This window comes from Anabrus simplex, chromosome 2 (assembly GCF_040414725.1).
Source record: "Anabrus simplex isolate iqAnaSimp1 chromosome 2, ASM4041472v1, whole genome shotgun sequence".
Classification (NCBI taxonomy): domain Eukaryota; kingdom Metazoa; phylum Arthropoda; class Insecta; order Orthoptera; family Tettigoniidae; genus Anabrus; species Anabrus simplex.
The window spans coordinates 1,148,402,185-1,148,424,102 of NC_090266.1; the positions used below are offsets into that span (position 1 = coordinate 1,148,402,185).

General features: G+C 39.3%; 1 protein-coding gene across 3 annotated transcripts in view; it reads left to right on the top strand.

The window, feature by feature from the left end:
* Nucleotides 1-548: 548 nt before the first annotated feature.
* The window catches only part of Hsepi (D-glucuronyl C5-epimerase), a 178,571-nt gene continuing 157,201 nt past the window's right edge, over nt 549-21,918 (top strand). The window contains exons 1-2 of one of the 3 annotated variants that reach the window (XM_067142103.2): nt 549-811; nt 17,066-17,209. The gene's annotated coding sequence lies outside the window, so the exon portion shown is untranslated. Of the gene's footprint in view, nt 812-16,146; nt 16,284-17,065; nt 17,210-21,918 lie in introns of those variants that run through there. The other 2 variants (XM_067142105.2, XM_067142104.2) reach the window with 2 other exon arrangements.

Sequence of the window (21,918 nt, forward strand, 5' to 3'; positions counted from 1 at the left end):
GCAGAGACGAAGAGCCACGGTAGAGCCGTGGTCGCCCCTCCTCTGCTCGGTTGGCCGGTCAGAGTGCAGAGCTATTGGACCACGGACCAGCCGTGGTCACTTATGGGCCGAGACCCACTCTGCACCTACCGACAGCTGAATCAGCCATTTCATCGTAGACCTAATTGATGAGAATGCTGAAAAATGTTGATTACCGTTATGTATTATTTTCTATTGGTGGCACTGACATAATCGAAAGGTGTGATTCGGATGTGTGGAAGGAAGACTCTCCAACGCACACACATACACCTCAGTTACAGTTTGAGAGGAGAATTATATATACAATTTAAATAATTATAAAGGCTGAAGCTCAGAAATGACGTTATTTTTTCCGTTGAATTAGCTTTGGAAGTCCAGCACACTTTCATCTTCACGCTTTGCTTTGATCACAGACATACGGTATGTGTGTGGCTTTGATCTCGGCCGTGCTTTGATACATCGCAAACTATCGATAGAGGTTGTTGTTCATTATCGATAGATTGTTTTGACTCCCGAGTCGTCTCTGATCTTGTGGCAGCTGTGTCTATCTGTACGTTCCACGCAATTCCACGCACTTGCTTGTAATGTCAACCGCTGTTTATACATTAAACATCATAGCTGAGGTGATTGCGAGTGTGTTACCCGAATGATCGAAGTCGTACGGACTGAACATAAGTCGAACAAATGTCTCGCGTTAAAATGAGATTTCTTTCCGCAGTAAATATGTGAACAACACATTAATATTAACTGCATCCCGAATGGGATAATATTTCAACCTGTCATCAACAAACAGGTGATTAAAAGTTGTATTGGTTGGAAGTGTGTGACATGGCCTGTTAAGAAGTTTGTGTGTGATACAATGTTTTTAGTATCTCCACTGAATAGATAAATTCTCATTAGAGAAATGAAACCGTTCGTGAAATGTTAATATGGACTATCCCTAAACATTGCTTGCCGTCATCGAAACTAATACATTTCATTAGACGCGGGAATGTTCTTCTTTAGGTGCAAATTTTGTAATATGTAAAGTGCATAGAATGTTGGTAACAGCTACTTCGAACGAGATATTACATTTTTTGAAAAATAACCTAGTTATTGTACAACCCGTAATGATTCTATCATTTATTAGGAATATCGGTATTATTTTGCCTGAGTTAATTCGTGGTAGGATTTTTTTTCAGAAAGTGTATGGCTAATAATCGTTGAGTGCCCCTCTCTATATTTTTACCCATTTTAGATTTAGTTACAGAAATATTTTGTTGTAGTGTATCATAATAATGGAAGTTAACATTTTGGCATTGATTCTCATAAGGTATTTTTATTAAATCGATTGTGATTTTGTCAGGTAATGTATAGAATAGCACTTAATTAAACAGATTGAAAATGTAGGTTAAGTGTTCTTCCGTCCTTCTGGATAAATATTTGGACAGACTAATGTGACCAAATATCATTGATTGTATTCACATCATGGGTGATAGTCATTTTAAAGTGGTTTAAAATTGCATGATTGTTGTACTTATTATTAACGTACAAGTTGCATGTCTTCTACAAGACAACCAAACCTGAACACAACTGCTCGTAAAGGGAAGTGAACATAGTCATGGGAAATAGAAAAATGCCTCTGAGAATGCTGTTACCGGGCGAGTTGGCCGTGCGGTCAGGGGCACGCTGCTGTGAGCTTGCATCCGGGAGATAGTGGGTTCGAATCCCACTGTCGGCAGCCCTGAAGATGGTTTTCCGTGGTTTCCCATTTTCACACAAGGCAAATGCTGGGGCTGTACGTTAATTAAGGCCACGGCCGTTTCCTTCCAACTCCTAGGCCTTTCCTATCCCATCGTCGCCGTAAGACCTATCTGTGTCGGTGCGACGTAAAGCAACTAGTAGAGAATGCTATTCTGAATAGGGTGAAATTCGCCTTGATTTCTTGACACGCCAAAAGCTCATATCATGGCTACAATTACAGGCCGAGAAAGCATCAGTCTAAAAGCTCATACTTTTTGTATGAAATAGATTAGGCCCTAACTGTAAGAATAATTCTTCTTGAGGAAGAAACATTCAGCACCTCAGATATACGTAGGGGTCATTTTTATGAATTGCGTTATGAACCGCCCAGTGGCTTGCTAAGAGAGCTGTAAGCAAATGCAGAATCTGTCCAAGACTGACTATAGCTGTGTTGTGATGAGCAAAACCCTTAACCACAGCCATCTGATATTATTCTTGAGAGCCCTGCTTTTCATTGTGTCGAGTGCCGTATGGAGACCTAAAAAATCACTTTAACGTCACTGGTGACAGGAACAAATAAGAGGCTCGTATCGTACTCAACAAGTGAGCAGTGTGAATTAAATTCTCTCGTACCTTAATTTGTAGCACGAGAGACTTTCCAATTGACCTTAACTTCGCACAGAAGTACCTACCGGATTAAACTAAAGTATTGATGTTGCAGAGAGCCTCCGTGGCTCAGGTGGCAGCACGCCGGCCTCTCACTGCTGGGTTCCGTGGTGCAAATTCCAGTCACTCCATGTGAGATTTGTGCTGGACAAAGCGGAGGCGGGACAGGTTTTTCTCCGGATACTCTGGTTTTCCCTGTCATCTTTTATTACAGCAACACTCTCCAATATCATTTAATTGTATCTGTCACTTATTAATCATTACCCTGGAGGAGTGCAACAGGTTTTGGCAGTCGGCACAATTCCTATCCTCACCGTTAGATGGGGGCTTCATTCGTTCCATTCCTGATCCAGTCAAATGATTGGAAACAGGCTGTGAATTATCATTATACTGTCACTTCATCCCTTAAGTAATGTAGTCAAGAGCGCTAAAATGCAGTTTGTACAAGGATATTACTTTAAGGAAAGTAATACCGAGCTCAATAGCTGCAGTCGCTTAAGTACGCCCAGTATCCAGTATTCGGGAGATGGGTTCGAACCCCACTGTCGGCAGCCCTGAAGATGGTTTTCTATAGTTTCCCATTTTCACACCAGGCAAATGCTGGGGCTGTACCTTAATTAAGGCCACAGCCGCTTCCTTCCCACTCCTAGACCTTTCCTCTCCCATCATCGCCATAAAACCTATCTGTGTCAATGCGACGTAAAGCAACTTGTAAAAAAAAAAAAAAATAAATAAATAAATAAAAATGTAATGAGCATAATAGGCTATTAATATTCAGCAAAATTAGAATGAATGATAATACGCACAAATCGTGCATAATGTAGAACTAGACAGCTTCATTTGATACCGAGGTCTATGATGGACTTGCATGTTTTACACAGCTTGCTACATGATATCAGTTACAGTCTTGATTACAGAGTTTATATAAACATCCCGGTTCTGGATCGTGGTAAGACTTCGTCTTGCATATTTTGTGATGATATCTGTGCACTGGGGAGCCTCCGTGGCTCAGACGGCAGCGCGTCGGCCTCTCACCGCTGGATACCTTGGTTCAAATCCCGGTCGTTCCATGTGAGATTTGTGCTGGACAAAGCGGAGGCGGGACAGGTTTTTTCTCCGGGTACTCCGGTTTTCCCTGTCATCTTTCATTCCAGCAACACTCTCCATTCTCATTTCATAGCATCTATCAGTCATTAATAAATCACCTTGGGAGTGGCGACCCCATCGTACTAATAGCTTATATTTGATTTATTCATTACATCCCTGACCCGGTCAGTGACTGTAAAACAGGTTGTAGGTTTTCAATTTTTCATCTGTGTACTGCAAGAGAATTTGCGATGTGGCGAAACTCCTGCATTGTGCTGGTCTAAGTTCTGTTTAGCATGGCCTCTGTTGTGTAAAAATCCAGCCAGATCTCTTTCCATATTCTCTCCCTTCTTCCTGCTGTCCGTAAATGTCAGAGCAAATTTGTTTTATAGATCCTCGATTAGGAGCGACTCTTTAGCGAGTTCATGGACTTGTCTCAACCATGTGTATTTAGAAACACTGAGAACAGCCTTCAGGAAGCATGCTTTAACATCTTCCAGGCTGAAGAGGTGTCTTATGTTTAGTCTATCCCACTTTAATTCTGTTCTGTAGGTGAGGATAGGAATGATCTCGGCAAAATTTAATATAAGCTTAGGGTTCTTTGACACATGTTATTACCATTAGATAAAGCTGAAATCCATTCAAGCATTGAAGTTTGATTTACATATTTGGAATACCGAACGAGTTGGCCGTGTGCTTAGGGTCACATAGCTGTGAGCTTGCATTTGGGAGATGGTGGGTTCGAATCCCGTGCCGGTAGCCCTGAAGATTATTTTCTGTGGTTTCTTATTTTCACATGAGCCAAATGCTGGGGCTGTAACTTACTTCAACTGAGACCATGGCTAAATCCTTCCTCATCCTAACTCCCATCCTGGTGTCGCTGAAAACCTTCCATGCGTTATTGTAGCTTTAAGCCCCTAGCAAGAAAAAAAAGTATTTGGAATATTACAAGTTTATGAAAGCTTTAAAATAAATTTTCAAGTCAATAAGCCTACATACCTTGGTGACTGAGTAGGCCTACACAACTTCCTAAAAACATTTCTAGGTACAAGTAATCATTAATGTATCAGTGGGTATCTGAGACTAAAGACACAAACTGATATCAGGGGTATTGCTAGACTAGCAAAGTCATTGCTCAGTACAATAATGAATCAGCACTCTTGGTGTTTTGCAAACTACAACTACACCTATACTATACTTTTGCTAGTTTGATATTAGGTAATTTTTACAAGTGGTGCAGTAACACACACACTGAGCGAGTTGGCCATGCAGTTAGGGTCACGCAGTTGTGAGCTTGCATTTGGGAGTGGGTTCATATTCCACTGTCGGAGCCCTGAAGATGGTTTTCCGCTGTTTCCCATTTTCACTCCAGGCAAATGCTGGGGTTGTGCCCTAAGGCCACAGCCACTTCCTTGCCAATCCTAGCTCTTTCCCATCCTTGCGTCGCCAAATACCTGCACGTGCTAGTGCAAAGTTAAAACCATGAACAGTAGCACACACAACAGATATGGGCAGTGAGATTCCAAATACAGTAATGAGTTTTCACTGTTAGTTACTTACTCTTAATTAAAATATTGTGCAAGACTTTAGTCCCACAGGAGTCCGGCTCCATGCTTAAATGGTTAGCGTGCTGGCCTTTGGTCCCACAGGAGTCTGGCTCCATGCCTAAATGGTTAGCGTGCTGGCCTTCGGTCACAGGGATCCCGAGTTCAATTCCCGGCAGGGTCGGGAATTTTAACCGTCATTGGTTAATTTTGCTGGCATGGGAGCAGATATGTATAGTCTTTATCACCATTTCATCCTCATCACGACTTGCAGGTCGCCTATGGGAAACAAACATGCCGCAAACATGCTCGATCAAAGAAAAAGTACAGTGAAATATGAACTTTCATTTTTGTTCCAAGTTCTTATTTCAGTCCTCTTTCTTTTTTCTTTGGCACAGTGGCAGTCATGCGGCTTCTATTTTGGTTACTGTAGAGCACCGGTGTCGATCCTTGCCTGCCGTAAGCTCAGTGCCTGTGTTAGAAATGCCTATGAATGCGGGCGTAAGTTTCTTCCCCTCAGTCGGCTTATACTTGCCCATGTTGCTTACTCAGGGCTTCAGTTATCTGATTTGGTCTACGTGTAATGGTTGAAACATACAGCTGCATAGGCAGTGTCATAAGGATTGACACAGTAATTTGGTAGTGTGTTTTTGTATTTGTGTACTTTTGTATCAACACAGTTACTTGGAAGGATGCTACTTTTATCGAAGCTTATTTTCCTTTTTTAGTTTATAAGAACATGACATTTTGCAATAGAAGTGATATAGAAGTATCATAGAATTTGGAATTTTTCTGCTTCATAATTTTTCATAGGAAAGTTGAGCAAATAAATTACTTTTCTTTTGTACCTCATTGCTTTTGGCAACATGTTAATTATTTTTTCCTAGTACATGGTGATTACAAAACTTGTTGTTTCGCGCATTATATGCAAATGCCGTGTTGAACAAATTTAATTATGTAGGCCTATGTCCTGTATATACATGTATTGTACAGAGCATCATAGTTATGAACTTGTACACTCCTTCAGGCTTGCTCTATCTGATATTTTAGTCTACCGCTTGTAATAGCAGTTTCTCATGCACGCAGCTGCCTGTCAGCTCATGAACTTGACACACCTGCCATAGAGGGTAGTTTACAGAAGTTTGTTTTAATGTAAATTAAATCCTGTTGCACATTTTTACATTCAAATGCTGCTTGTGCATCTCTGATACACACTGTATCATCTGACAAGAGACAACTGTTTACTACCTGAAGCTAAAAAGTATTTACTTTAGAATGAAATAAGAGAACTATTAATTACAATTGTTACAGTTACGAATGTATGTTAACTAATCAATTTCATTTCGTACCGATTTAATGCTGCCTGTTGCCATTTCTTGATGGACGCAGTATTTTTGTATCCGTCTGTTGGCACAGGCCAGAGCAAAGTGTAGCTTCCACCGAAGTCCCAGTCTCATCGATGACTGTGACAATATGGAAGCTGCTGGGGTATGGGTGGTGCTGAGTAATGACAATTGGAGCACAACCAGTGTCTGAGTGTTATGAAAGGTGTTGCTCATAGGATCAGTCATGCTGCAGTAGCACCGGCTGGCCCAGTGAGGAAAGCAATGACAAACTGCCTCACTCCTCATCTTGCCTAGTACGCCTCATTTGGGATCTGCCATTGGTTTTTGCGGTTTCCCTATAACTGCATAGCCTTTGGTGGTGCTATTTGAGGATCCAACCAGCCTCTGGGCTAATGATGTAACAAACAACACCGATTTAATGACAGCGTATTATGGGACTGGTGAAATTCAATTCACAACCAAGCGTAAAAACTGAAAATAAAAATCAGGAAAGTGGGAAATTATGCCAGGATATTACAGTACATTTAAAAAAATATTAAAACATGCATTTAAACTGATTATAATGTATATTATATGCATGACTAAACTAAAAGTTCCTTAAAAATGCATTATACATGATTTTCTCCCAAAAACGACCAAAACATGCACGCATGCTTGGAAAAAGTTCACCTATCTGCAGCTAGAAAGTAATGAAATGGGCAAGTTCTCTGTTTGAGAAAACATGCATTTATTATAGTCCTGTCTCTTATTATTATATTAAAGTTAATTTGTAACTTAATGAGGTACAACTCAGGGTGTACCTAAATTATACTGACAAAAAAATCAAGGATGTTCTTAGTTATATAAAGAATGGGCATGATTGGAATGGTGGTTTTTCTTTTCGAGAAAATGAGGTCACTTTTTTACATCTTTGTGCGTGATTCAAATTGACTAACTTGCTGTATTTGCTGTGCTAGAGCGCAAACTGCTGCCCGCCACTGTGCTTCAGTGAAGGGAGGGGGAGCGGGTTGTATGATAAAGTAGACAGAGGTAATGCTCCGTGCGAACACATAAATTTCTCCTTTTTGTCACCTACAAAGTCATAATAAATAATACGAAGCCCTTGGTTTCCATATGGAGAATTTTGTGACTCCGATCTGGATTGAAGAAATTATTGATTGTTATAAGGTGTTTTGCGAGATGGAACTCTCTGGTTTTAGGTAATTTCCATGATCTAATGTGTTCTTTCATCCTGATTTGAAAATTTTTTCGCCTGACTGACGTGAATTGAGTTGCAGTTACTAAACTGTAATTTATATACACCATTTTTAGTTTCATTACTGATGGTATCATTAGTTTTTGATAAACATGTGATAAATTTCATCTTTTCTCATTCTCACATTTAGTATTTTTTATTTACCTTTAGGTTCATGCCCAACATTTTTATTCCTCATTGAAGGAAAACGGAACTTAAATTTCACTCTGACATTTACATTGTAAGTAGTCTACCTGGTTTCAACGATACTGCTCCAGCCGACCACTTTCTATTCAACTCTGGGTGTATTTCCAGTAAAATTAGCACCAATTTTAATCACAGCAAGACTGGAAAATGGATCTTTCTTATTAGTTTTATTCTTATGTATTACTGTATTTTATGTATGTCTTATTTCTTGTACATCATGCTGATGATGACCTTAACATAGGTCGAACCATGACCTTTTGACTTAATGTTTAGGCAGGCCATTTAATTTAAGTGGTAATATTTTAGTATGTTGAACAGGTAAATTCTTACCAAGAATTTTTAAAAAATAATTTTGAGAAATAAATATTACTTAGTCCTTGTTACAAACATGACCAAAAGGAAGGAGCAAATTATTATAGAGATCCTTGGCTAGTTGATACATGGTAGTTTTATACTTTGCCAATAAAAGTGTGCACTTCTGTGCTTTAAGAAAAGTTTAACTTTTCTGCTGCAAATTGTCCCAATTTCTGCTTGTCACTTTTCTATCATAATAGAATTGTGCAAATTTATTGGCAAGTGTGTATTGGACAAATGTACAGTTGCCCAGAAAAAATATGAGCACGTTCTTGGTAGCTGTTTTGGCGTAGTTCCAACAGCGGGCTTACACGAGAACCTTTATAGCAGTGTCAGGGATTATAAGTATATATTACAAGGTTACTCTATTCATTATTTCGATTTTTGGCTGAGGTATCGAGAACAAAACAAGAAAGTAAGAAATGTACTCTGAGACTTAACTTCAGTCTAAATAAAAACAAGGCTAAATATGTCACAAAGAAACAAAGTGCATTCATTAGCTGTGTGGATAGATACATTGGGTTGAACTTGACAGTGGCAGCTGGGAGCCGGCATAGGTTCGAATCTTCCCGCAAGCTATGTTTTTAAATTTATTATTATTTATCTTTTTTCATTATACTGATTCCTTGTTTCTAAGGGAGATGTGGATGTTACCATATACAGATAGTATCATATTTTAGAGTGTATTTTACTGATTCCATGGAGTTTTGGCCTTGTGCTCAAAGATTAAACAAGAAAGAAAATTAAAATATGCCTTGAGGGTTTAGTCTGTCTCTGCAAATAAAACAAACCCAAATCTGCATTGGGTCTGTTGATCTTCATGGTCTATGACTGTTCGATGTCGATTGGGCACAGAAGCAGCGAGACACATGCAGAACCCTTCTTAAAGGGTCAGTTCTTCCCAAAGGTTGATCAACATTGTCCACAGCTCTCCCTTTGAGCTCGGGCAACTACTGCATTCCTGCAGAGCCCTCTTAATTAGACCGCAGGCATTCGCATTGGGGTTCAGGATTAGGAGGCCAAGGTGTTGCTTTGATCCTTGTCTGCAAGCAAATCATCCTTTTTGAGGTATGAACTGGTTGATTATCCTGCTAAAGCCGACATGCCATTCTTTTGGATAAATTATGTCCAGTCCTGGAATCAACCAGTAACTGAGCTCGATAGCTACAGTCACGTAAGTGTGGCAAGTATCCAGTATTTGGGAGATAGTGGGTTCGAACCCCACTGTCGGCGGCCCTGAGGATGGTTTTCCCTGGTTTCCCATTTTCACACCAGGCAAATACTGGGGCTGTACCTTAATTAACCCTTAGCTGACCAAGGGTGTTTTGCTCCTACTTATACACAATTTTCCATTGAAAATCTAATGAAAAGGGGTTACTTGAATACAATAAAGTGTTAAAATTTTTTAATTTTTTCTAATTCTATGTTTTTCGTACATGGAACTTGAGAGTACCGTTGGTCCCTATGAAGGCTGGTTCAACATAAGTACTTAGATATATTTCATGCTGAAAACCTTTCTCCAAGATACAAAAATAAACTACATTTATCATTTAGTAGTTAATTTTTCACATTAATAATACTAAGGTTGTATGAAAATTAATCCAGAGACAATTAAAATTTACAATCAGTAAAAATTAATGAATTAATAAATTAATTGATTTTGAAAATTAGAGGAATATTTAAAAATTTCAGTTCACAGTGTTATTCATGTTGATTAGCTACATCATGATAGACATTGAAATATTTCCTTTCTTCATTACAACACAAATGCACATTGCGGTGACTACATTTACTGTAGAGACGAGATTGTATCTGGGGAAACTGCAGAATTCACACTTACCCCGTACATCTGTGAAAATATGCCAATGAACGCCCTTGTTTCCTTGTCTGACATCTTTGGCGACGGAGGAGATTTTCCCTTTTCTTTTGTTGTTTCTTGTTTGTTTTTCAGCACTAAACTTTCTTTTTGAAGTTTTCATGGGGTCACTGAAAATCAATAATCCAAGATCAACTTCCCTCCAAGTGGAATTTTTTCATGTATTACACCTCACAAAAAGAAAACGAAATAAAAAAAATTGCATCAATGAATGCTATTTCAAGTAGTCCCCCTAAAAGAGCCTGTGCCACCATTTCTTGCATCTTCAGTCAAGTCCATACACTGTCCTAAGTTTGACTGCCAAATCAACCCCTCCCGTATGAAAGTTATAATCTGCAACAACTGTTGGGGAGATCACTTCTTTCCGTGTGCCATCCTTTTGTTCTCTGGAAACAGTGATAAGTTGTCTAGCATGTTAGATGCAAGAGTTACAGATTTGGTATCTTTCCACTTGAAATATCCTATGCCAGTATTTGACATTCTGCAGTCACTCTCACCACGAGACATTTTCTTGTCGTCTGCCAAATTTTGGGTAATACCTTTTCTGTTTTACACTAGCTGGCAAATTATATTCAGGAGTAATTGTGTCCTTCTCTACTTTCTTCCATTTTATACTCGAAAAAGAAGAAAACCTATAACCTTTGTTCCAGTTCATTGACCGGGTCTGGGATGGAATGAATGAAGCCCCCATCTTGCGGCGAGGATAGGAACTGTGCCGGCTGCCGAGTCCTATCGCACTCCTCTGGGGCAATGATTAATGACTGACAGATGAAATTATATTGGAGTGTGTTGCTGGAATGAAAGATGACAGGGAAACCCGGAGTACCCAGAGAAAAGCATGTCCCGCCTCCTCTTTGTACCAGCACAGATCTCGCATGGAGTGACCAGGATTTGAACCACGGAACCCAGCGGTGAGAGGCCGACACGCTTCCGCCCGAGCCATGGAGGTTTCTCATTTTCTACTCATTCCTCCAGCATTGTCTTTCCCACTCCCACCAGTATCATTAGCCGGAAAGTCGGCACTATCCTCTTTGCTGGTACTCACATCATCCACTCTTCCATTTACAATCACTGTTACGCCACTTCCATTTTCAACAGAATTGCCTCCTGAACCGTTGATTGCTGTTACATATCTGACTTTAGCAATTTCAGCTCTAAACAGGTAATCAAATACATTGTGAACGCATATATCGGCAAGCGGCAACGAATCACTTTCATCATCTTCTTGCTCAATATCAATGTCACAGTCATTATTCAGTTCAATATCTTCCTCCAAAATTTCTAACAGTTCATTATCACTTAAAAACATAGCCATATTTACCAACAATGCACTAAAAATTCTAAGTCACTCAACAGTTTATCGCTAAGTGGACAGTGATTATCCGAGGTTATGTTCATATACACATTGCGCCTTCTCACAGACCGTCGGTACTCTGGAGTACACTAACATAAAAGTCACTATTTACGCGCAGAACTGTTAAAATTTCGTTGAAAAGTATTTAGAACACAAAAAGAATGTTCGATATTCACAATAAACACGTTTTCAGAAAGTCTTGTCATGTGAAATATCGTTCAAACATCATTAAAGACATTTACATTTTCAACAAGGACCATAACCATGGTAACAACCGTTTCTGTTACCAAGGAGATCAAATACAAGCTACCCAACATTAAGTTTTCACGTTTTCCTTATAGAATGAAAATACATGGATGCTCTAACACAGGGATGGCGAACCTTTTCCAACTAGTGTGCCATTTTAAGTCTGGTTTATTATTCTCGCCTGTTGACTGTGCCACTTGTTTTCCATTAACGGATGTCTACAACCTACAACACCCCCCCCCCCCCCCCCCCGCGACTTCCTTTCCAAATTCCGGATTATGTTTCATAATATGTTATTTATTTATTTATTTATTTATTTATTTATTTATTATACATATATCTTGTAAATACATTCGATTGCATGTCTGTACCTCAATTATGGACACGACGGTTTCCTTCTCAGTCGTAAGCCTATCCCATCGTCGCCACAGGACCCATCTGTGTCGGTGCGACGTAAAACAAATTGTAAAAAAAAAAAAAATATTAGATATATAAATCCAAAGTACTAATATTGAGAATGGACTTCACTTCCTCCATTAGCTTCATTATCTTTCCATATTGTAGTTTGTACGCTCAACAATTAAACTAATTTCTCCCTCATCACATTTCCATAAGGAAATCAGTAAAAAAAACCAGCTATCCTTGTTTGTAAGGTCACTTTCATGCTTTCATCAAAACATACTGCATACATGTGGGACCAAATTAGTTTTCAACTGCTCCGAATCTTCTTCACTCATTTTTATTATTCTATCCTTGACAGCAGTTCATCTGGCTGGCATTCCTTTAATTCTGTTAATTATTAGTTGCTTGTTAGGGAAGTTCTCAAATAACGTGTCGGAAGTCAATAAGAAACTTTCTTTCAACAACTCACCGTCAGAAATCGGTTTCCCATGCATGCTGTACTATGCAGCCGCACTGATATTATTCCTAGGGTGGAAATATGATACAAAAGAACTAGTTTGTTTTGTGTAATGTTCGATATTTTGTGAAACGAACTCTCTTCTTTCTTCATTTGAAATGGAAAAAACATTTGAGTGACCAGGCTCGAAATTGCGCTTTACATTAAATGTGGGGGATAGAATTGTTTCCGAACAAAGGCAACACATCTTTTTATCAGTCCGAATTCCCTTGGCCAGAGTTCTTGAAAAATACGGTCATCACCACCTTTGTTAAGTTTCTGTTCTTTTCGGCACCGAAAACACATTTATTTCTTACACGTGAAACACTATAAGATATGCATTGTTTATAGTACAAGACGTATATATAAAATATTATTATGTTCATGTGGTGTGCCACCGAAATCGTGTTCGCGTGTCACCTAGTGACACGCGTGGCATAGGTTCGCCATCCCTGCTCTAACAACTTCCAGACACGATATCTACCGAACATTATGAGTAAAGAAGCAAATTAATAGCTGGTACTTACAAGTACCGTTGTTCAGCTAAGGGTTAAGACCACAGCCCCTTCCTTCCCACTCTTAACCTTTTCCTGTCCCATCGTCGCCACAAGACCTATCTGTGTCGGTGCGACATAAAACAACTTTTAAAAATAATGAATCAGTTAGAGACTCTAAGCTTTTTTTAATATCAGGGTTGAGAGTTCAACAGAATCCCTGGACCGTGTGAGTTAAACCAACCCCAGCAATGAATGCTTAAAACACCACTTCTAGGAGATTTGTTAATGCATTTAGCATCACACTTGGCATTGGGTTCATGGTATATCTGCCCTTCATCTCCGCAGAAAAATGTGACTTCATTGCTGAAGACTACATCTTCCCACACAATGTTCAGCACCCTCGTTGCATGTGCAAGGTGATAAATTATTTGGTCCTCCGTCAAATGTATTTTCCTAGCAGCAATGTTTTGCAGTCCCGCATCCCTAGTTAGGTTATGCGCAGTAAGCGCTGCACCAGGAGAGGAAGACAAGGCTCTCAGTGAAACAGCTCCAAGGAGTTCTCCTCTAGTGCTGCCAGGACGGCCTCATTTTGCTCTCTAGTAGGAACATATGGGTGGCCTGTAGAATGCCCCTTTGCTCCTTGAACATGTTACCATGGTCTAGCAGTAGAAGTGGAATGCCTTCCCTGCAGCCAGCCTTCACCAGCACCAACACAGGTGACCTAGGCACTGAAAACTCACCCATTATAGGAATGACAGTTGCAAACACAGTGCAGGGGCCACGTACCAACATTCAAAGATATCAGATTTTGTCTTAAATCATACCATGATATTCCCTCAGATATCACAAGAATGGACGAGAAATCGGTCCATTTTCACAGCAAACACAGAATAATGGAATGACTAAGTCTAATTAACTATAAGACCGAGCTCGATAGCTGCAGTCGCTTAAGTGCGGGCAGTATCCAGTATTCGGGAGATAGTAGGTTCGAACCCCACTGTCGGCAGCCCTGAAAATGGTTTTCCGTGGTTTCCCATTTTCACACCAGGCAAATGCTGGGGCTGTACCTTAATTAAGGCCACGGCCGCTTCCTTCGAACTCCTAGCCCTTCCCTGTCCTATCGTCGCCGTAAGACCTATCTGTGTCGGTGCGACGTAAAGCAACTAGCAAAAAAAAAAACAAAAAAACTATAAGCAATTTAAAAACCAACATCGTCTATGATATGCATGATGAAACATCTCTCTAAAATGTACAGGTAAAAAAAAAAAAAAAAAAAAAGTCCTGGATGAGAATCAAACTCCTGATGTTTGGATCTATGTCTACATATTAATGTGGTAGCTTAGAAATATTGTCATCCTGGTTTTAAATTTTCAGTTTCAAAATCAGTGGGAACAATAGCAGGAGTTCACTTGTAGTAGACAGTAAGCAGCTTCAGGATACAGAAGGAGAATGGGTGGCATACAGGAATACTATAGTAGAAACAGCAAGGGAATGCCTATGAACAAGTGAATGTAAAGGTTGGAAAGAGCAAAACATCTTTGTGGAATGATAAAGTGAGAGCAGCTTGTAAACATAAAAATGGCTCCAAACAAGGACTGATGCAGACAGGGAATTGTATGTAGATAAAAGAAACGGAGCAAAACAAATTTGTTGAATTCACAAAGATTTCGGTAATGACCTGGAAAGGTCAGGGCAGGGAATCCTTTCTGTAAAATAATGATCTTAGAAAGGGAGGGAAAAAGAAAAGGACCAGTTTTCTGGGTAAATCAGGTGAGCTAAGAATAGATCCGTGGGAATTACTGGACAGGTGGAAGGAATATTTTGAAAATCTTTTCAACGTAAAAGGGAATATTTCTGATGGTGTCGTGATCATCTGGGCTCGTGGAGAGGAGGACAATGATGTTGATGAAATTATGCTCAAGGAAGTAGAAAGGATGGTAAATAAACTACATAATCATAAAGCATAAGGAATAGATGAAATTAGATCTGAAATGGTAAAATACAATGGGTAGGTGGGAAAGAAATGTCTTCATAGAGTAATAGCATTAAGGTGGAATTTTAGTAAAGTGCCCTCTGATAGGATGAAAGCAGTAATTGGACCTATCTCTAAGCAAGAAACAGGAAAGACTGTAACAACTAATGAGGTATTTCATTAATTGGTATACCACACAAGGTGTTCACTGGCATTTTGGAAGAGAGGGTACATTCAATTGTCGAGAGTAAGTTGGATGAAAACTAGTGTGCTTTCAGAGCACAGAGGGGCTGTCAGAATCAGATTTTCAGTATGTGACAGGTAATTGAAATATGCTGTGAGAGGACTAGACAGTTATGTTTGTATTTCGTAGATCTAGAGATCGCATTATGACAGAGTACGGAGGGTAAATATGTTTGCTGTACTGGGGGACTATGGGATTAAGGATAGATTATTAAAATCAGTAAAAGGCATTTATGTTGGAAATTGGGCTGTGGTAAGAATTGATGATAAAATTAGTTTTTGGTTCAGGGTACTTACAGGGGTTAGACAAGGCTGTCATCTTTCACCTTTGTTGTCCATAGTTTACATGAATCATCTACTGAAAGTTATAAAGTGGCAGAGGGAGATTCAGTTAGATGAAAATGTAATACTGGTTAGCAATTTGTCCTATGCCAATGACTTTGTCATAATGGCAAATTGTGCCAAAAGCCTGCAGTTTAATGTCTTGGAATTTGAAAATAAGGGGAATAAGTATGATATGAAAATTAGCCTTTACAGGACTAAATTGAGGTCAGCAAGTAATAAACCTAAGAGAATTGAATATCAGTATGGGAATACAAAGCTGGAACAGGTAGATAATTTCAAGTAATTAGGATATGTATTTGCCCAGGATGGTAGTATTGCCAGACTCCTTGCCTGAGTTGACTGCGTTTAGTCCTTTGGGTCAGAGGGTCCCTGGTTCAATTCCCAGCGAGGTCGGGGATTTTAATCATGTCTGATTAATTATTCTGGCTTGGGGACTGTGTGTTTGTTTATCCCAACACTCTTCTCTTCATATTCAGAAACACACCTCACTACAAACCACTACAGAAACGTGCAATGGTAATTACATTCCTTCACAAGGTTGGCATCGGGAAGAACGTCCGGCCATAAATGAGGACCAAATCCACGTGCGACACAGTTCACACCCATGACTCCACAGAAGTAGGGGGAGGAGAATTCTTCCAGGATCTTAGTATTGTGTGCAGCAAAGCTAATGCAGTGAGTATGCAGTTGCAATCAACAGCTCCTGGGTGAAACTATTTTTACACTAGTCTGTTTTCAGACCAGCTTTGTTTTATGGGAGTGAAAGCTGGGTGGACTCAGGATATCTTATAAGTTAGAAGTAACAGACATGAATGTAATGAGAATGATTCGGTGGGAACAATGGCAGAAGTCTACTCTGAATTAGAGTATAGAGGCTATGTTAGGAATGAATTATATTGATGAAACTGTATGCATAAACCAGCTTTGGTGGGGAGGTCATGTGAGGTGAAAGGAAGAGGATAGGTTACCAAGAGAATAATGAACTCGGGTCATGGAGGGTAAGAGAAGTAGAGGGAGGAAAAGATGACAATTGTTAGACATAGTTTCTAATTATTTTAAGAGATATAGAAGTAAATAAGGCCACAGAGCTAGTTACAAATAGAGGATTGTGGCAGTGTTCAGTAAATTCACCGAGGCTTGTAGACTGAACACTGAAAGGTGTAACAGTCTATAATGAAGATGTATGCATGTTTGGAAGAATTCATGTGGGACAAATTCCTGGCTGTTCACATTAACAAAAACTATAAAACTAGTTTGTGGGAAATTAAACAATAACATGAATGACATTTTATTTCTGATTTACCCTTGTTTTTACTTGAATTTCAGTCTTTATAACTGTGTACCCTGATACTTGGAAAATATAACTTGTTACTGTAGAAAATTATGATTATAAAAAAGTACCTTTTAAATTTTGAAGTGTGCATAGTAATTACAGTTTATAATTTTTCAACCAACAGGTGAAATGTCGACAATACTCTGTGGCTCATCCCAATCAGTGACCTGGATTTCAAAAATGCTTCCGTCTGTAAAACGGCTATCTCCTCCAGGGGTCCTGATTTACAGTCCTGCTCTGCAACAATGTTGACACTGCAGTGTAGCTGGTGAGTAAAATAATTTTATAGGCGAAGTATAAAGTCATTTCACAAATACTTTTTTTAATGACTTATGTAATTGAGGGTGAGCTTCAAGATTTACAATTGTGATATAGGTATGCTTAAGTTGGTAATTATCATTCCTCGGACACTCGTGGCACTAAAAGCCATACGCCATTTCCCTTTTTTTTATTGTAACCACATGTACATCATATACCCCCACTCCTCCACCCAGGGATTCTATGGCATAGAGTGTTGTCAGATCTGTCTGCAAATAGTGAAACTCCCTGCGAGAGCAATACAGTAAGTGGTCCAGGAGAAGAAATTATGACAGCTGCAACTCCACTTAAATGCGTACTCGCTGCTTGCTCTCTGCTGTTGCTACTCCCTTGCTAGGCAAAACAATCATGCATGACTCATCGGCATTTGGAACGTGGGTCTTGGATGGTATCCCTATATCCCGGATATGCCCGTGCGACATTGCGAAGAGAATTCGGCATGATTTCCCCCAGACATTTTGAATGCAGAGTTGTGCCGCCTCTATATTAACCTTTAAGATTTAACAAAGTCTATTGGGCCACATGTATTCATTTTCAGTGAAAGAAAAAATGCATTCTCTTCTATAGATTATTTAACAATCTGACAAATGTATACTTCTCCTTGGAGCTGGCTGACTTTTTTCACCCCTTAGTGTATGTTTTGTACCAGGAATTAAAGAAGAGAAATAAATGATCAAAATCAATGGAAAGGTAAAATAATAATTTTAGATGAAGTAGAGGCAGTACAATGCAAGGAACTTACATGACAATAACTAAAAACCAGCAAAGGTCACACCAAAAAATTTGTTTCCACCACATATGGCCGTAACATAACCACTGTTGGAAAAACAAAATCTAGCCAGTCAGGAGACAAGAAGAAACAAAATCAGTAATTTGCAAACACATCGGTATTACCCATAACTACCTCCTTCCTGTGAGTTTAGTAGCAGGAAGCCAAAGAAGAAAAGGTAAGTTAGATTGATTGATACTTGCTATAGTGGACGTAATTCGTATGTTTCATGATTTTTGTCATGTACATTGCTTTAAAGTGAAATTTGGTATTTACAGCGAAATGACTATGGTAAATGTTTACAGGCCTAGTCTTTTCTTGACTAGATTTTCTAAATGAAATTTACAATACAATTTGTGTGATTTTTTAAAAATTTTCTTTGTACTTCATTTAGAGATATTTTGGGTCAAAGATTTTGATTTAATTTTATGTGCAATCATTTAGGGTAGCGTTTCTCAACCTGTGGTCTCCACAGATGGGACAGGTCGTCTGCAGGCAGAATTAAAAATGAAATTCTAATTGACTTTAAAATATAACAAAAAATAAATTGGTAAAAAACGTTCAAATGAAATGAATACCGTACTCTATAAGGCTACAAGTTATAAGTCAAACTTTCTAAAACCCATTAATATTTCAGCGACCAGCCAAAATATGATATTTTTAGGATAAGAGGATATGATTGCTTTGCTACTCTGTCAGTTCACTAAATACGTTTCCAGTCAACATCAAAGAGAGCATCATCCTTTGAGGATTAAGTCGATGACCATTTTATGAGGGTCTTACGGGACCACAGTACATGCCGAAAACAATTGCTAGGGTTGGTAACATTGGAATGGTAAAGCAACCAAGAATACACTATTAATTTATTGCTCCCACTTTCCCTTGCTGTTTTAAGTAAACATGTGTTGTCCATATTTTAATAAGGTGATGGTTTTGCTTCTTACATTAAAGCTCAGTAGATCTTCAGAAGAGCTACGTTATAGTTGGACAAAATGTATCGTGATTTAACTCCAGGTTTAATGTTATATTTTTGAAACCACTTTAATAATGGAAAAGTGGCTTAGAACAGGGTCTTTGAAAATAAAAGCATTTGATACAGACAGTGTTAATTCTAAGTTTTTTAAGTAAGGGCCGTTTGAAAATAACTACACAATGAAAGATGATTTTCAAACACCACATTTATTTGCAGATTCTACATACTTTACTCTATTTTTCAACATAGCCGCCAAGTTTGTATAAACACTTATCATACATTACAACTAAGTTTTGAATACCTTCTTCATAGAAACTTGCCGCCTGCTCAGATAACCAAGAGTTCTTGGTCTTGCATTGGGACAGAGTCTGTTTGGCCTTCACCTTTACAGCCGAATGTGTGTGTCTCAATTTCATACTCTGTTGCTTGGTTTTGGGCATGATATGTGAAACCCCTGTTTCATCTCCTGTTACGATCTAACTCAACATGTCATCACCTTCTTCGGCAAAACGAGTAAAAAACTTCATCGAACACTCAAATGTTTTGTGTTTGTGGTCCGTTAGGAGTTTAGGGACCCAACGGGAGCACAGTTTCCTAAAGTTTAGGTTTTCAGAAACAATTTTGTAAAGCACTGACCTAGACACGTCAGGAAAGGCATTTGAGAAAGCTGTTATTGTGAAGCATCTGTCCTCACGAATCTTCACTTCAACTGAAGCCACCAAATCGTCTGTGATCAGAGATGGGCGACCAGAGCGGACCTCATCATGGACGTTGTCACAGCTATCTTGGAAGTCTCGTACCCACTTAAGCACTTTGCCTTCACTCATAACATTAGCACTGTACACTTCGCATATCTGTCAGTGAATGTCTGCAGCAGACAGATTCCTTGCCGACAAAAAAAGTATCACTGACCGAACCTCGCACGGCACGAGTTGATAATCATGAACATTTGAGCAAGCACAAAACAGAACTGTACAGGTTAGCAACAGAGCTGCAACTGAGCACCGTTGTTCCCGAGGCACGCGACACACAACGCACGCGCTCGTTGCATCGCACACGCGTGAACTGTTAGTGTCTACAACAAAACGACCCTCACTTAAGAAACACGCCTCGTACTGTTAAAACTGAAACAAGTAGCAAAGAAAAAATACAGTAGGAAATATGACTGTTTGTATTCGCAGTTAGGATTACGTGGTCCGGTGATAAATGTGAACAGAAATACCACGGTGTGTTTTGTGTTATTAAGTGTTGTCGAGCAAGTGCATGAAACCTGCAAAACTCTGATGATATTTGGAAACAAAGCATTATGATATGAAAAATAAACCAATAGAATTTTTCCAGCAACAGTTACGAACACTTAATTATGGGAAAGGTAAAGTTTCAGGCATGGGTTCAATTAATAGCAAGACATGGGAAGCATCCTACCTGTTAAGTTTGCACATAGGCAAAACAGGGAAACCTCATTCTATCAGGGAAGATTAACTACTTCCAGCAATAAAAGATGTGGTGAAAACTATTTCTTGACAACAAGTTGCTTACAAAGATTGATTTGATTCCTCTTTCAAATACACTATCAATCGCGGAATTAATGGTATGGTAGGTAACATTGAATCTCAGTTAATTAGAAGAGTTGAAGAGAGAAGAAGTGTGTCACATTCTTGATAGTTACTTATTGAATATCGTAATAGTTTGAACACTAGAGAGAAAGGGATTCAATGGGATCCAGCAGGAAAAATATGTGGGCTTCTGTACACAATGAGTTCACACCCTTACAGGCAGGCATAGTGGGGTTGTTTCTAAAGTCAAGGAAGGAGCTCCAGATATGAATTGGGTACATTATTTTTCATACATAGGGAAGCACTGACCTCCAGTGTCCGGCTCCATGGCCAAATGGTTAGCGTGGTGGCCTTTGGTCATAGGAGTCCCAGGTTCAATTCCCGGCGGGGTCGGAAATTTTAACCATAACTGGTTAATTTCGCTCACACGAGGGCTGGGTGTGTGTGTCGTCTTCATCATCATTTCATCTTCATCACGAAGCGCAGGTCGCCCATGGGAGTTGAATCCAAAGACCTGCATCTGGCGAGCCAAACTTGTCCTCGGACACTCCCGGCACTAAAAGCCATACGCCATTTCATTTTTACTGACCTCCAAAGAAATGCCACCAGAATTTAAAACTGTACTAAAGAACTCTATAAAGCTAGTTAATTTTATTAAGGCTTGACTGTTAACTTATCTATGTGTTAACTTAACTATGGGAATCAACATCTGTATTATCTGATGGCCAGGCAGGCATCAATTTTTTGGTAATGAGACATAGCTCTCATAGTGCATTGGCACTGCTGGTGGCTTCAAGTAGCCTATGCAGTGGCCTCCACGGTATGCACTAGCCTTGCTTCTTGGGTGGTGTGCTAAGTCCCAACTGATGAGCCTAACTTAGCACACGAGGGCGAAACGCAGGCAACCAAGAATAAGTTAGCTGGAAAATTTATAATGTCCAATAACGGACCATTATATTGGTATTATAAATTTACTCATTCGGGACAAATATTTTAAATTCCCTATGGGAATCAACATCTGTATTATATGTTAACTTATCTTCTTCTTCCTGATAAATTTCTGCTTATGCAGGTCGTTCAGCTTGACTGTTAACTAATAGTTTATTTTATCCTAAATTAGTTTTCAACACACTGAAGAACCTAACAGTTATACAGTAGCGTGCAAATTAATCCAAATAATTTAGAAGACTATTTATAAATAGTGAGGAGTTACCTGGCCGAGGCGGTAAAAGCTTGTTCGGTTCACCCGGAAGGACGTGGGTTTGACTCCCGTCAGGAAGTCAAAAAATGTAAGAAACGAGATATCCACTTCCGGAGGTGCATATGCTCGTGAGGTTCACTCAGCCTACACCAAAAATGAG